At 40.1% G+C, this 14106-nt stretch overlaps 1 long non-coding RNA gene and 1 pseudogene across 1 annotated transcript in view; one reads left to right on the top strand and one right to left on the bottom strand.

Annotated features, from left to right (window-relative positions):
• Window positions 1-14106, top strand: part of LOC110260804 (uncharacterized) — a 364487-nt gene that overhangs the window by 119102 nt on the left and 231279 nt on the right. The window lies entirely within an intron of this gene.
• Window positions 194-13008, bottom strand: LOC100523905 (large ribosomal subunit protein uL30-like; annotated as a pseudogene).

Here is a 14106-nt window from a genome sequence, read left to right as displayed (position 1 = left end):
TTAGTGCAGCAATAATACATAAGAGGGCTAAAATTATCAGGGAGGAAAAACCAAACCTCCGTGTCCAGTTGTATAAAGTCTCTTCTCTTGCAAGAAACGGGAATAAAGCTAAAGACCCAGTTTGATTTTGCTGCTGAAAGACTTTAAACTGTGAGCCAGTGAGGCAAGAATATGAGAACAGTTGGGGTGCAGATTATTGCAGCAGCAGCCTCTGAGGTGTCAAGAACCACTGCCATGATGACAGCTGGAATGCCAGGGTAAGTTCTTGACCAGACTGCTCCAAGAGGATGACCTTGGAGGTAGAAGATGCTGCCCAACCTTTTCCAAGCCTCCTGTGAACTCCCTTCATCCTGCCAGTAAATCCCCAATGCTCCCATAAAATCAATAAGCTTCCCACCTATATCATGAGCTGCTCCTGCCCCCAGACCAGCAAGGCAGTTTGAAACTCTGAAACTTGCTGCTCAAAGTTACTTGTGAAGATGCAGATAGATTTTCAATCATTCTTTAAACTGGCAAACCAGTGGCTTCTCCATTCCTAGCAAAGCGCATTTAATGCAACACTACATGATGTTTCTAGGCTCTCTCCTCAAATTCCACAGTGCACTAATTGTGCCAGACCCATCTGGCTATCAGCTTACTCTGGGACAGTGGTCCCTAAGGGAAGAGGAGCTAGTTTGTATTTCCCTGGAGCCCTATGATTCCTGATCCTCATGAAGAGTAAGGGGCTGCTGGCAATCTGCTGAGGCAGAGAGGGAAAGCTGCGTGGGCCATGCTCTCTGCACACGGGGCTACTGACAAGCTTGAAAAGGGGGTAAAAATGAAGGGAGAACAGTCAATGCATGGGGAGCCTGGTCCTTAGCTGCTGGCTACCAATCCCATTGGAACAGATAGATTTTCATTAAAAATGTCATTTTGAAAATTAGAAAAGCATACATACACATAGGCACCTAAACAGATGTTCATATTCCTCCTCCTTCTACAGTACTCACAGGAAACACATGTCTGTGTTGTCCTAGGTCCAGTTACTAATTAGCACATTTCAGTAGCACATTTCACGGAGGATAGGGAGGATTTCAAAGGGATTCCTTCCTTTTAAGTTGAGACAGCTGGTGCTAATTACCAAGCAGGAAAAGAATGTGCAAACAGATCATTGAGAAGCCATCAGTGGAACAGAAGGCTGAGGGGTCTTCTGGTCCCATTGTCAAACTCCTCTCCCATGGTTGGAAGGGGCTGCACATCATCTGCATCTTCACCTCACCCCCAGGAAGCAGCTGTCCAGTTTCATCACCCTGCAAGGAGGTGGGAAACCCAGTTCAAGAACACCAACTCAAAGGGCGTGTCACAGCATGCACGTAAATTTCACAGAGATGGAGCCAGGGCTCTTATGATAAACCATTTCCCTCTCAAAGATGCACAGGAAAATAGAAGCTAAGCATGGCCTTTACCTTTGGAAACAAACTCGGGATTATCCATTCAAAGTTCATCTTTATAATTGTGTAACTACGAAATGAGGGTCATCCAGACACCCCAGATGATGCCCAGTAAGGGAAAAAAAAAAATTTTTTTTGGACTGTAATTCAGTAACACTTTAATGGAAAGAACACTAGACCAGACATCTAGAGCTTTCTGATACGTACTCACTTTGAGACTTAGGCAAAGTTATCTAGTTTTTCTGAGCCTTGGGTTTTCATCCGTAAAATGGGAATGATGGGACCTAGCACACAGGGCTGTATGTGAACATTTTGGTATATCATAAAGGTAAATGTATATTTAATTTGTATCTCTATATGTAAAGTAGAGCTATGGGGTATCTTGGAATATGATTTCCTGCAACAGCCAACAAAGTAATCTCAGCCCCGTGGAAGTACTCCTTTCAGAGGGAGTTGATTGTCCTGGGTTCGGAGCATATCTAGAGATTAGTCAGCTTGCAGGATGACTAACTGGATTTTAGAAACTGGCGTCACAACTAGGAACCATTATGCAAAGACAGTGGGGCAGAATGACCAAAGGTAAAAGTTTTGAAATCACACTGCCTCAGTTTCTAATTCTCCTCTATCCCTTTGCACCTATGTGACCCTAAGCAAGCCGCTTGACCCCTAACTGCAAATTAAGGGAAACAATAATGACACCAATTCATGGCTGGCTTCCTTGTGAGGACTGAATGACATGTAAGATAGGCACAGTGCTTGACAGGTTATAAATTTCATCTCAAGTAGCATCAGAATTATGAAGACAAGGTTGGGAGTATTACCGTTACAGAGCTGAGGAACAAGTTCATTTTCCTTTATTTTTAGCTTAACTATTATGATCAACATTTTCCTTTATTTTTTATTTTAATAACTAGTCAGCTAACAGGCAATGCTTACATTGTGCAGGTTTTATGCATATTGATTCATTTAATCCTCAGAACAACCCTATAAGATATGTTAGTGAGTAGCAGAGCTGGGATCCGAACCCAGGCAGAAGCTTGCTCTTAATTATTGCACAAATGAATGGGACCCAGGTATTGAGATTGGGGGGCCGGGGGTTAAGAGTGAACCGCTTGCTACAATGGTAGTTTGTACAGCTAAATTTGAATGTGAAAATGTTACACATGCTTGCAGGGATGAATGTCCCCTACACATCATAAGGGAAAATATATTTAGCTGTTTTGACATTATAAAGTAGTCATGCCCTGACTTATCCAAAGCTTTGCCATTTGTTCTTTCCTCTCCTTCATTATTTCTGTTTTCAGGAAACTGAAAACATTCTAAAAAATAAAGAAAGTGTTCCCTCATTCCAAGTAGTCTTTTAAAGACAAAAATAATAACTCAGAATAACAGCAAGATAAATTTGATGAATCAAATACCACTGAAAACCCACTTAACGCCCACATTCACTGTCTGTCTGAAAAGTTCCAAGTTCTATCATTTTTAACAAAGCCCAAAGATTTCACTCAGCTCTTTTGATATCAAAGAAAAAGAAATTTCTGCATCATTGTGACTGCTTTTTATAGAACACCTAATTTTTAGGAACAGTGTCTAAGCCCATACCCTGCACATCCAGAAACTCAGTAAAAGCATGTTGATTGCTTAAATGCTAATGAATGGTACCTTGTTGATATTAAAATGATATTTCCATAAATGGGAAATGTAGCAATTTTTATGCATAGGCTCCTTGAACCTGGGAAGGCATACCTGGAAGATGATTAGTTAGTGGCTGGAGATGAAGGCTGTAGGTTACATATAAGTTAGTTGTATGAGACCAAAGAAAGAGATTGTTTCATGTTTAAGAGGAAATATAAAAAGTCAAAGAGAGACAGTGACAAACAAGATGGCATGAACAACGCCGGGGGTCATTAAAGAATAGTCTCTCTGAGCACTCTGAGGTCATGCCAGCTTGTCCAAAGACTTGCTCTTCCTCCCTGCTGGCTCTCTGTCATGGATTCCGGTTCTGGTCATGCCCATCACTTGCCAACCAAGTTGCTACATCCTGCATCTGTGCTCTTATTTATGCTTGGCTTCCTCTCCAACTTTCTTCCGTTTCTAATCATCTGTATCTTACAATTTTCAGACACCTGATCAAACCTCATGTGCCAGCTCCTAGAGTGTATTTTTTTTTTTTTTGCATTCAGTACACCTATACCCATTGAACCAGTGCTATAACTCCTTTGAAATTAAATTCTTGCTAATTAATTACTCACCAGCTCTTTCACACTTAATTTTTTTCTTCCTGAACTGGTTGCAAACAGAGCCTACGATTCCCACATCTTTTCCATTTGCCAATGAATTGTTCCTTGTGTAATGCATCATGCCCAGCAGATATTCCATTACTGTAGGAAATTATCCAGAATCATACTGCCTTCAACTTGTCCATGCCATTGCAATGGCTGTGTGAAAGACATATAGTTAGTCCTTGATATTGTGACAAGAAGTTGCAGAACCATCCATGTTGACTCTCCCAGAATCTACAGATAACATCTGCTTAAATTCTAGGAGCAAGTGGAAAGCTGCGTGATCACAGTTAAAGCATAGAAGGCATGTTAACATGATTATGGGCATGGTTTGGGAGTTCGACTTTCCAGCCTCTGCCACTTTGTAGCTGGTAGAGCTAACTAACCTCTTTAACCTCAGCTTTCTCTTCCTAGGATAGTAGGATAGGAATATAATCATAGTATCCCTCTTGTAGAGTTTTCATAATGATAAGGAAGGTAACACAGATAGCATTGCACCTGGGACAGGAGACACCCTCAATCTATAATAGCTATTCATCTCATAACTAAAATAGTTAACCAAGAACTCAAATATGTTTTAAGGACACAACAGACCATTGCTAATGATATGCAATGCATCCCATTTGAGGTTTAACTTTACATATATATATTTACATATGTGTATTTAGTATTTAAATTATTTGTAATTAATAGCGTTTAATCTTGAAAGCATTTGTGTCATCCAGTTATCACTAAGGCTTTATAGTCGTTCAGATATGGGTAAGAATTCTAGCTTTTCCACATACCTAGTCAAATGGCAAAAGACAAGTTGGCTAATATCTTGAAACTTCAAGTTTCCTTATCTGACATGAAGGAAAGGTCATTGCTACTTTTTGAGATGGTTAGAATTGCATGTAAATCCTCTAGCAGCCAATAAAAGACAACTGTCATGACTTCTAAGCCCTCCATTTTCCTGATTATCCTAAGGAGCAGCAACTCTGTACGTTTAAGGTAAGTGTAGCAGAGAGCTACATCTCAGGACACTTCACAGAGCTCTAGCTCTTCATCTTCCTAGTGGCATTCTCTGAGAATTAAGAGGCGAGTATTTCTTTGGGAACGGACTCATGTGGGAGAGCTTGGAGTAGGCACTTTTCGGACTCATTTTCTACAGTGTTGGCAGAATGTGGGTTGTCATCACAGTCTGGGTATTGTCTTCTTCCTGCAGTTGTACAATTGTCACATTGTTGCATGGTGTTATCTTCATCTCCGTGACGGACTGATTATAAGGTAAATCTGTACTGCCTGACCAATGTGCCAGGTGTCTGCTCTAATAACTCCAAGTGTTATCACTTAAAAAAAATAGAGATGTGGAGGGGAAACAAGGAGCCACCAACCAGCATGCACTTCCAACCCCACCACAAAGACACCAGATGTTGCTAGGCTGCATTTTGTTTGGACAAGTTCTGCTTAATCTTCCCTGGGATCAAGTGAGGAATTCAACCATTGCCTGCTCAGAGCAATAATGTTGACAATCATTTAGCAACATCTGGAACTAAGGGCAGTTTCTTTTTCTTTTCTCCACTGAAGGTCGGGGAGGGGGAAGGTAAGAAGGCAAAGGAAGGGATATTGAGCTATTCAAAGACAAAAATAAAAATCTAGATAGGTTAATTCACTTTTTCCTTCATAGTATAGAATCAGAGCCTTTCACTCATTAATCCAGCCTATACCAGAACCTGTGATAAATTCAGGGGTTATAATAATTATGACAAGGACAAATGTATAAATAAAAACATAGTCCTTGACTTCAAGAGGCTTTTATTCTAGAGGTTTAACAAAAAATGACCACCAAACAAATAAAAAACAGCATAATTGCACATCGAAATGCTAGCTTTGAGTAATTCTTTAAAATCAGAGAGAAGGAGCAGCGGATATTTGTGGCAGAAATAGGCACCTGGAAGAGTTGTCATTTAAGCTGAGACATGAAGGATGGAATGAGGATTGAATGTTTTCAGCTGAGGGAAGAGGATGTGCGTAGACCTGAGGGCAGTAGGAAATTTAGTGTGTTGACGGTCCCGAGGGAAGAGATCACTAAGAAGAATGAGTAACGAGGAGAGTTGCAAGATGAGGGTGGAAAAATAGTCCAGGGCCAGCTCATGCCGGTCTTTGGGTCATGACTCATATTGTTGGTAGAATAGGAAACCATTGAACAACTTTCTGAAGGAGAAAGGCATATGTGATTTAGACAGTCTAGCACAACAATCAGAGGAGAGCCAGATTACTGAAGTTTAACTCTTGGCTCAACCATGTGTTAACTGGGTGACCCTGAGCAAGGTGCTTTGTTTGCTCATCTGAAAAGAGCAATAATAATAGTATCTACTCCACTGTTTTGAAGTTTAAAGGAATTATTTCATGGGGAACTGACAAAAGGGTGGACCCCTCATAAATGGAATTGGTGCTCTTATAAAATAGGCCTCAGAGAGTTCTCTCCCCATTTTCTCCTGTGTGAGTACACTGAGAAAATCACAGTTGCAACCTGCAAAAGGGTTTCGCACCAGAACCCAACCATGCTGATCCCCTAAACTTGGACTTATGTTCTCCAAAAGTGTGAGAAATAAATTTCTGTTGTTTGTAAGGCAACCTGTCTATGGCTCTTTGTTTAAAAGCTCAAACTAAGACAATATGTGATTTTTTTTTTTTTTTTTTGCCATGAAATGCAGCAGCTTGATGTGAGATCACAGTTCTTAGGCCAGGATTGAACCTGATCCACAGTGGTGAAAGCCCTGAACCTAACCATTTGACCACCAGGGAACTCTTCATTTTCTTTCTTTTTTTTTTTTTTTTTTTTTTTTTTTTTTTTTTTGTCTTTTTGCCTTGTTTCTAGGCCCACTTCTGTGGCATATGCAGGTTCCCAGGCTAGGGGTCGAATCAGAGCTATAGCCGCTGGCCTATGCCAGAGCCACAGCAACACTAGATCCAAGCTGTGTCTGCGACCTACCCCACAGCTCACGGCAACGCCGGATCCTTAACCCACTGAGCAAGGCCAGGGACTGAACCTACAACCTCATGATTCCTAGTCGGATTCATTAACCACTGCGCCACGACGGGAACTCCTTGATTTTCACTTTTAAAAAGTTGTTGCTCCTGATAACGTGTGGACAATGGACAAGAAAAAGTGGTAGCAGAAAGATGCACTGAAAGAGTGTATGTAGTAATATAGCATAGAAAATCTGAAAGTCTGAAATAGGAGGGCAGAATTGGGGGTGTCGGAAGGAACTGGATTAAGATAATGTCTGGGCATAAATAAAATGTACTTCCTGATGGACTGGAAATGAAAGTGAGGAGAAACCAGATCAAGAATGGATCTGAGACTTTTCAAAATAACCAAAAGGCAGCAATAACCCAAATGTTTCTCAATAATGAATGAATAAGCAAACTGTGATGTATACATACACTGACATATTATCTAGCCACCAAAAGGAATGAAACATTGAAACATGCTACTATGTAGATGAACCTTCAAAGATGATCCTAGGTGAGAGAAGCAAGACACAAAAGATCACATAATGTATGATTGATTTATGTGAAATATCCAGCATAAATTAATCCATAGAGAGGGGTAGCATTTTGATGGTTCCCAGGAGTTAGGAGGAGGAGAGAATGGGGGAGTAACTGCTTGATGGGTATAAGGATTCCTTTTGGTTTAAGGAAAATATTTTGGAACTTGTTAGAGAAATAACATTGTGATTATACTAAATGCCACTGAATTGTTCACTGTAAAATTTGTCGTTTTTATGTTACATGCATTTCACCTCAATTAAATTTTTAAAAAGAAAAATATTAGATCTTAAATTTTATCTTGATCAACTAGATGAAGAGTTCTCAAATCAAATGAGAACAAAGGAGCTCATTGTTGTTGGGAAGTTTGAGTATGTAATGTTCATTATTTATGCAAATAAAAAAGCAAGAAATAAGTTACTACAATTCAACACATGACATTTAAAACAGTGGAAATGACTGATATGAGCAAGAAGAAAATTTAGAGAAAAGATATGATAAAGACCTTGGGATAACCTGTGAGAAATGCCAACAGCCCATTGGACTGTGTTGAAGAATGGAAGAAAGATGAGAAGGTAGAAGTAGTCTGTTCAGTTATAAACTTGGAATTTGTTTCTAAAGGGGAATAGAAAAATAAGGCAGGAACTGAAGTAATATATATGGTTACCCACCAAAAAAAAAAAAAAAAAGTCTTAGAAGAGGGAAAATACTACAGCATGCTTGTAAAATAAAGGAATGATTAAATGAACGGTAAGATGTTGCTGCTGAGAGACAGCATGAATAACTCAAGGAGCAAAGTCTTTCTAATGCAAGAGGCAGCAGAATCCAAAGCCAAAGTGGAAACATATCCCTTCTTAGAAGAGGAGCAGCACTTCCTTCATTGCGGAGAAAGGAGAATTAGGATGGAGATGCACCAAACTGGCAGGTTTTGTGGTGGGAAGATGAGTGAGTTCATTTTCAATGACTTCTAGTTTCTCAATGAAGTATGAGTCTGGTCATGAGAAGGATGCGTGGGAGGTTTGAGGAAAAGGAGATGATATAGTACAGTCATCTCACAGAGATGGAGAAACTTAATAGGATTCCTGAGCAGTTCTGAGTGCCCACTTGAGGTTTCTGAATTCTGAATCAGTCATCTTTGCTTTGTGATTTTTTTCCCAACAACACTGCCTCTTGGGTTTGGGCAAAGGAAAAGCAGGAAAGAATCCTGCAACCTTAGAATAACTGTTATGATTCACCCAGGACCTATCATATTCCGCTTCCTGCTCATTGGCTGGTGGGCACTGAAGGAAGTTCAGTAAGCCCATTGGTTAAATATAGAAGGAAGAAACATCAGCATCAAGATATTTTGTGCCTGGACATCTGCCACCAGTAGTAACAAGGTTACGTCCAAATCTTTGGCCCCAACTAACCAAGGCATCCAGTAAGAAACAGTCTTGTAGCCACACTTACACCAATGATTGGAAAGGGTTGCCATGGAAATTGCCGTATTAAAAAGGTCAGAGTTGTTTCAGGAGCTTCAGTGCAGCCTCACTAATTTCATGTAAGATCTATCTGAATTAAAAGGTAAAATACAGAAGAGATGGAAAGAAAAGCAGTTGTATTTCTTTCAAGTATATTGCGATCTATCTATTTGAACTAAAATGTGTCAAAATAATTCCAAATGAGTGTGGTCTAAATTAATTACCTGATAAAGCAAAGTTTAAAAAGGAAAAATAGACAGCCTATAAATCCTACAGAAACCACCACAATGGCTAGTAGGATATGAAGAACGGATGGATTTTAATGGTGTCAGGAAAGATTTTTATATAGATTAATTGAAAAAACAATATCATAGCAACCGATGTTCTCATTATGGATCAGATGAATCCTCTGTTCTGTCCTATGGGAGTTTTCCTGTCTTTGTCTTTCGTCACTTCATTTAGTGAGGCTCACATGTCCTCCCCTGCCTCTCACCATCTGTCCACACCTACTCCTCCTTCAGGAATCTGTTCTGTCTTCTCATTATGCTTCAGGTATCAGTTTAACAAACTCTCCAGGAAGATCTCCTCTATGCCATTCAGCCTTCTTTATGCCCTTTTATGGAGTATGTTTTCTCAAGAGCACTTATTACTATTATAATTATGTTGGGGAGGGTTAATAGCCATCTATTTCTGCTAACCACTATATTCCTGGTTGTTGGCATGCATCCTGGCACACAGAGACTAGTACATAATTACAGAAGGAAGGCAAGAAAGAAAGGGAGAGGGGAAAAAGAATAAAAAAAAAAAAAAAGGAGGAAGAACAACAGGGATGTCATTCAACCTACAAAGGGTTTCTCCTTCCATTGAATTCATAGGAAACCGTTTTTCTGCCCTGTATTTAATACTTAAATATATAACACTTTGATACATCTCTTGTGTTTTCTGACATACAATACTGCACATATAGTAAATATTTAAATGAAGAAGACACACCATTTATATGTAAGAATGTAGGAAATACCATATGCTGAGAATAGCATCAGACATGCCCTTGAACATGTAGATAATTAATCATGAATCTAAGGTTTTCTGAAATATTCTTTTTTCAATTTGATCTTATTTATTTTTATTGAAGTATAGCTCATTTACAATGTTTCAGGGGTGTAGCAAATTGATACAGTTGTGCATTTTTCAGATTAGTTTTCGTTATAAGTTATTACAGAATATTCAGTAGACTTTCCGGTGCTCTAAAGTAGGTCCTTGTTGGTTATCTATTTTATATATAATAGTGAGTATCTCTTAATCACAAATTCCAAATTTAATCCCTCCTCCCTTTTCCCTTTGGTAACTGTAAGTTTGTTTTCTATGTCTATGAGTCTGTTTTGTAAATAAGTTGATTTGTATCATCCTTTTTGATTCCACATATAGGTGATATCATATGATAGCCATCTTTGTCTAACTTCACTTCATATGATGATCTCTAGGTTCATCCATGTTGCTGAGATGGCATTATTTCATTCTTTTTTGTGACTAAGTAATATTCCTATGTAAGATATAAGATATGTATCTTCTTTACTTTTCTGTTGATAGACATTTAGGTTGCTTCCATGTATCAGCTCTTGTAAACAGTGCTGCAGTGAACACTGAGGTACATGTATCTTTCTGAATTATGGTTTGTCTCCAGATATATGCCCAGGAGTGGATTGCTGGATCATATGGTAACTCTAATTTAGATTTAAAAGGCGCCTCCATACTGTTCTCCATAGTGGTTGCATCAATTTACAGGCCCACTAACAGTGTAGGAAAGTTACTTTTTTTTAATGCCCTCTCCAGCAGTTACTATTTATAGACTTTTTAATGATGGCCAGTCTGACCAGCGTGAGGTGATACCTCATTGTGGTTTTGATTTACATTTCTCTAATAATTAGTGAAGTTGAGCATCTTTTCATGTCCCTGTTAGTCATCTGTATGTCTTCTTTGGAGCAATGTCTATTTAGGTCCTCTGCTTATTTTTTGGTGGGGTTGTTTGTGTTTTGCTTTTTTATATTTTGGCAATTAATCCTTTGTCGCTTGCATTGTTTGCAAATATTTTCTCCCACTCTGTAGATTGTCTTTTCATTTTGTTTATAGTTTCTTTTGCTGTACAAAAGCTTTTAAGTTTAATTAGGTCTCCTTTGTTTATTTTGGTTTTCATTTCTAATACTCTAGGAGACTGATTCAAAAAAATATTGCTGCAATTTATATCAAAGAGTGTCCTGCCTGTGTTTTCCTCTGGGAGTTTTATAGTATCTGGTCTTACACTTAGGTCTTTAATCCAATTTTAAATCCAGTTCGTTTTTGCATATGGTATTAGAGAATGTTTTAATTTCATTATAGTTGTTTGTTTTTCCCAGCACCCTTTGATTGTGGGCCTTTCCGCAGAATAATAGGAACCCTTAAATGTCCTAATAGCTCTGTAAAAGTCGCAGGGGCTTCTTCTCCACCCTCATTACCCATCACTCTCTGCTGAACAATCTTCATTGTTTCTCACGCTCCTTTGTTTCTTCTGACTGCAGTGTTTTCTTCTGGGTATCAAATTCTGCTCACTGAACACTTACTAAATCCTTCACGTCACCTAGGAAGCCCTCTAGCTTTCTCACCACCACCTCTGTTCTGAATTACTGTATGAGTCCCCAGTTCACTGCAGGGCTCTGTCTCTTTTATCTTTGTACTCTCAGGGCTTAGTACTTGGTTTAAAATCCATAAACTCAACACACATCTATGAAACTGAGACATTATTCATTATGAAGCTACACCCTTCATGATGTCACAGACTTTAGACTTCCTGAAAACTTGTTCCAGGTTAATTACTATAGGGTGTGTGTGTGTGTGTGTGTGTGTGCATGCATGTGCACACTTCTTTCTAATTGTACTTCAAGCTGTTTCCAAAACAAGGCCTTAGGAACCCCCTCAAGTACACCACTGGGCTTGGTACACTGTCTTGTATTCATGCTTGGGTATTCCTTCACCAGGGTAGAAGATGTGATGAAATATGACTCCTTCCTCTATGACATGAGAGCTTTGCTAACTTTAGAGGTGGACAGTGGCCAATACAGAAAACACACAGGAACTTTTCCTTGGAACTAGGGTGGGATAAAAAGTGCCTGCGGTGAACACCACCGTCTTCTCCCTGAAACTGCCCCTCCAGTTTCTGAGGATATGCCAGAAAATAATCTTCTTTGACGATACTGAGTAACAGTTCCATAAAACAAAAGCACGTGTTTCCAAGGCACTGTGCTTTCGGAGATTCCGAGTGTAGTTTAGCTGCCGAATGAGCCAAGTGATGCATTCACCTCCACAACCAGGTAAACCCACCTCCTAGAGGAAGCCCACTCTCTTCTCGTAGTGTGATAGGCTACTGAGAGTTGGAAAGGGTGTAAGAACCCTAAGGTCACCTGAAAAATCTTCCCTGGGAAGTCAATTTCATGAGAGAGGTCTTCCACGAAGTGATACTAGGTGCTCCTCGGTCACTGTGTTGTCCATCAGAGGGATGCTTTTATTCTTGACCTTGCCATGTCCACATTTCAAGACGAGTTCCCAAACAGACTTCAGATGTAGAAATCCCAAGATCACAGAAGTTTCCACTCTAGGAAGTGTGTTTATGGTTTCAGGGGTTACTTTCATAAAGACATCACTGGCAGTCTTATTCAGGCAGAAGTCTAGCTATGGTTCTCGGCACCAGTAAACCTGCCCATTAATCCTTTGAATGCACACAACAAAGGCCAAGAAATGTTTCTCTGGCACTTCCAAGCCATGAGGTTTCTCTCCTAACTATCTATGGTGCATCCTGTCAGATAGTTGCTGCCAGGAATCATTCAGGAGTCATTCCAGTCACTTAAACTCGAGCTCTTTTCATCTTCTCTACTCTTTCTTTTGCAAAAGCCCCTTCTTATCCTGGGTGGCTTTTTCCCCTGCTTTTCTTTCCCCTGCTGCATAAGGAAGTTCCCAGGCTAGGGATCAAACTGGAGCTACCACTGCTGGCCTACACCACAGCAACGCCAGATCCAAGCCACACCTTCAACTCACACTGCTGCTTGCGGCAACACCAGAACTTTAACCTATCTTTTGAGGCCAGGGATTGAACTCACATCCTCATGGATACTAGTCAGGTTCTTAACCTGCTGAGTGATAATGGGAACTGCCAGGTTGGCTTTGAGGGCCTGAGAAACCTTCCTCTTTTTCAGGAGATTTTTCTGGAACCAAAGGAATCTTTTTTCTTTCCTCTTCCTCTGCCATCTTTCCAATGCAGCCACTGTTGCTCATGCACAGCCTCACTGTGCCTTAATTGCCATCATTTAAACGATGACCACATGAGAAGAGACAGAATACCTAGCAGAAATAGATTTTTTCACATTAAACTATCCTTTAAAAATAAAATTCATCTTGGTTATACAAGCCAGTGTTAGAAATTTTACAATATGATTCATTCTGGTAAAAATTACTTTCAAAAATATTGTACCATCTTATCCATAGAAAGTGGCATCAGCTTCTGCCGCATAATAAGAAAGAAAGTGGTAGTAAGTGGCCAGCTTGCAGTTGAGTGCATGCTTTTGGGACAAGCCGGGTTTCTCAGCCCTTTCCTCTTCCTCCTTCTCCCCATCCCCTATGCGGAGACTTATGGGACTTGCTTAGACGCCCTTAGAGCTGTTGTGGGTTTTAAGTTTGCTGACTGATTTTCTGGCATGAGGATTTAGGCAGCGGGGATTACAGACTGGGAATGTGGGCTTATGTTCCCAGGTTCTAAATATCACCAAGTCAGAAAAGAATTGCATTTGTAAAATGAAAGGGAGACTCCTTTTACCTTTTAATAACCCCCTCCACCCTCCCTAGCACCACTTGCAAAAGAAAGAGTGAGAAAGGGGGCAAAGGAACTTATTGGCAAGAGGACTTTCTACTCACTAGGATGTTATAAGTAGCATGAAAGAAGAGTGAATTAAATTTCAGTTGACAGGGCTGAACCCACAAAGGAAAGGGTGGGAAAAAGGCAATAAAGGGTTGTGATGATGCCAATTAAGGATCCAGCAAAAGGGCAGGTTGCCCTCCATCTGTTCGGGTAGTGCTGGCTGAGACATTCCTGGGGAGTGGGGTGGGGGCAGTCATCCTCAGGGAAGCTGACTCAGTGACTCTGCCAGAAATGATGTGTAGGCAGAAGAAGGAATGACAGGGAAGAAAATGTCTCCCCAGAATGTGGTGGTGACACCAGCACTAACTGGCACCTGCAGTCAGAAAAACTCATTCATTCACCTTTTCAAGTGTTGTTTGTGAGGCAGCTCCTCTACATAAATCAGAGCCCCTAAATATGTGTCCTCTTCCAGATTCTTACAACTTCACATTTAGAATCTTCCTACATAGTCCTTGCCT

This window comes from Sus scrofa, chromosome 5 (assembly GCF_054392235.1).
Source record: "Sus scrofa isolate SSC_HxYL_T2T_F1_AM1 chromosome 5, Sscrofa_HxYL_maternal_Yorkshire_Landrace_v2.0, whole genome shotgun sequence".
NCBI lineage: Eukaryota > Metazoa > Chordata > Mammalia > Artiodactyla > Suidae > Sus > Sus scrofa.
This window is presented reverse-complemented; position numbering and strand designations above follow the sequence as displayed.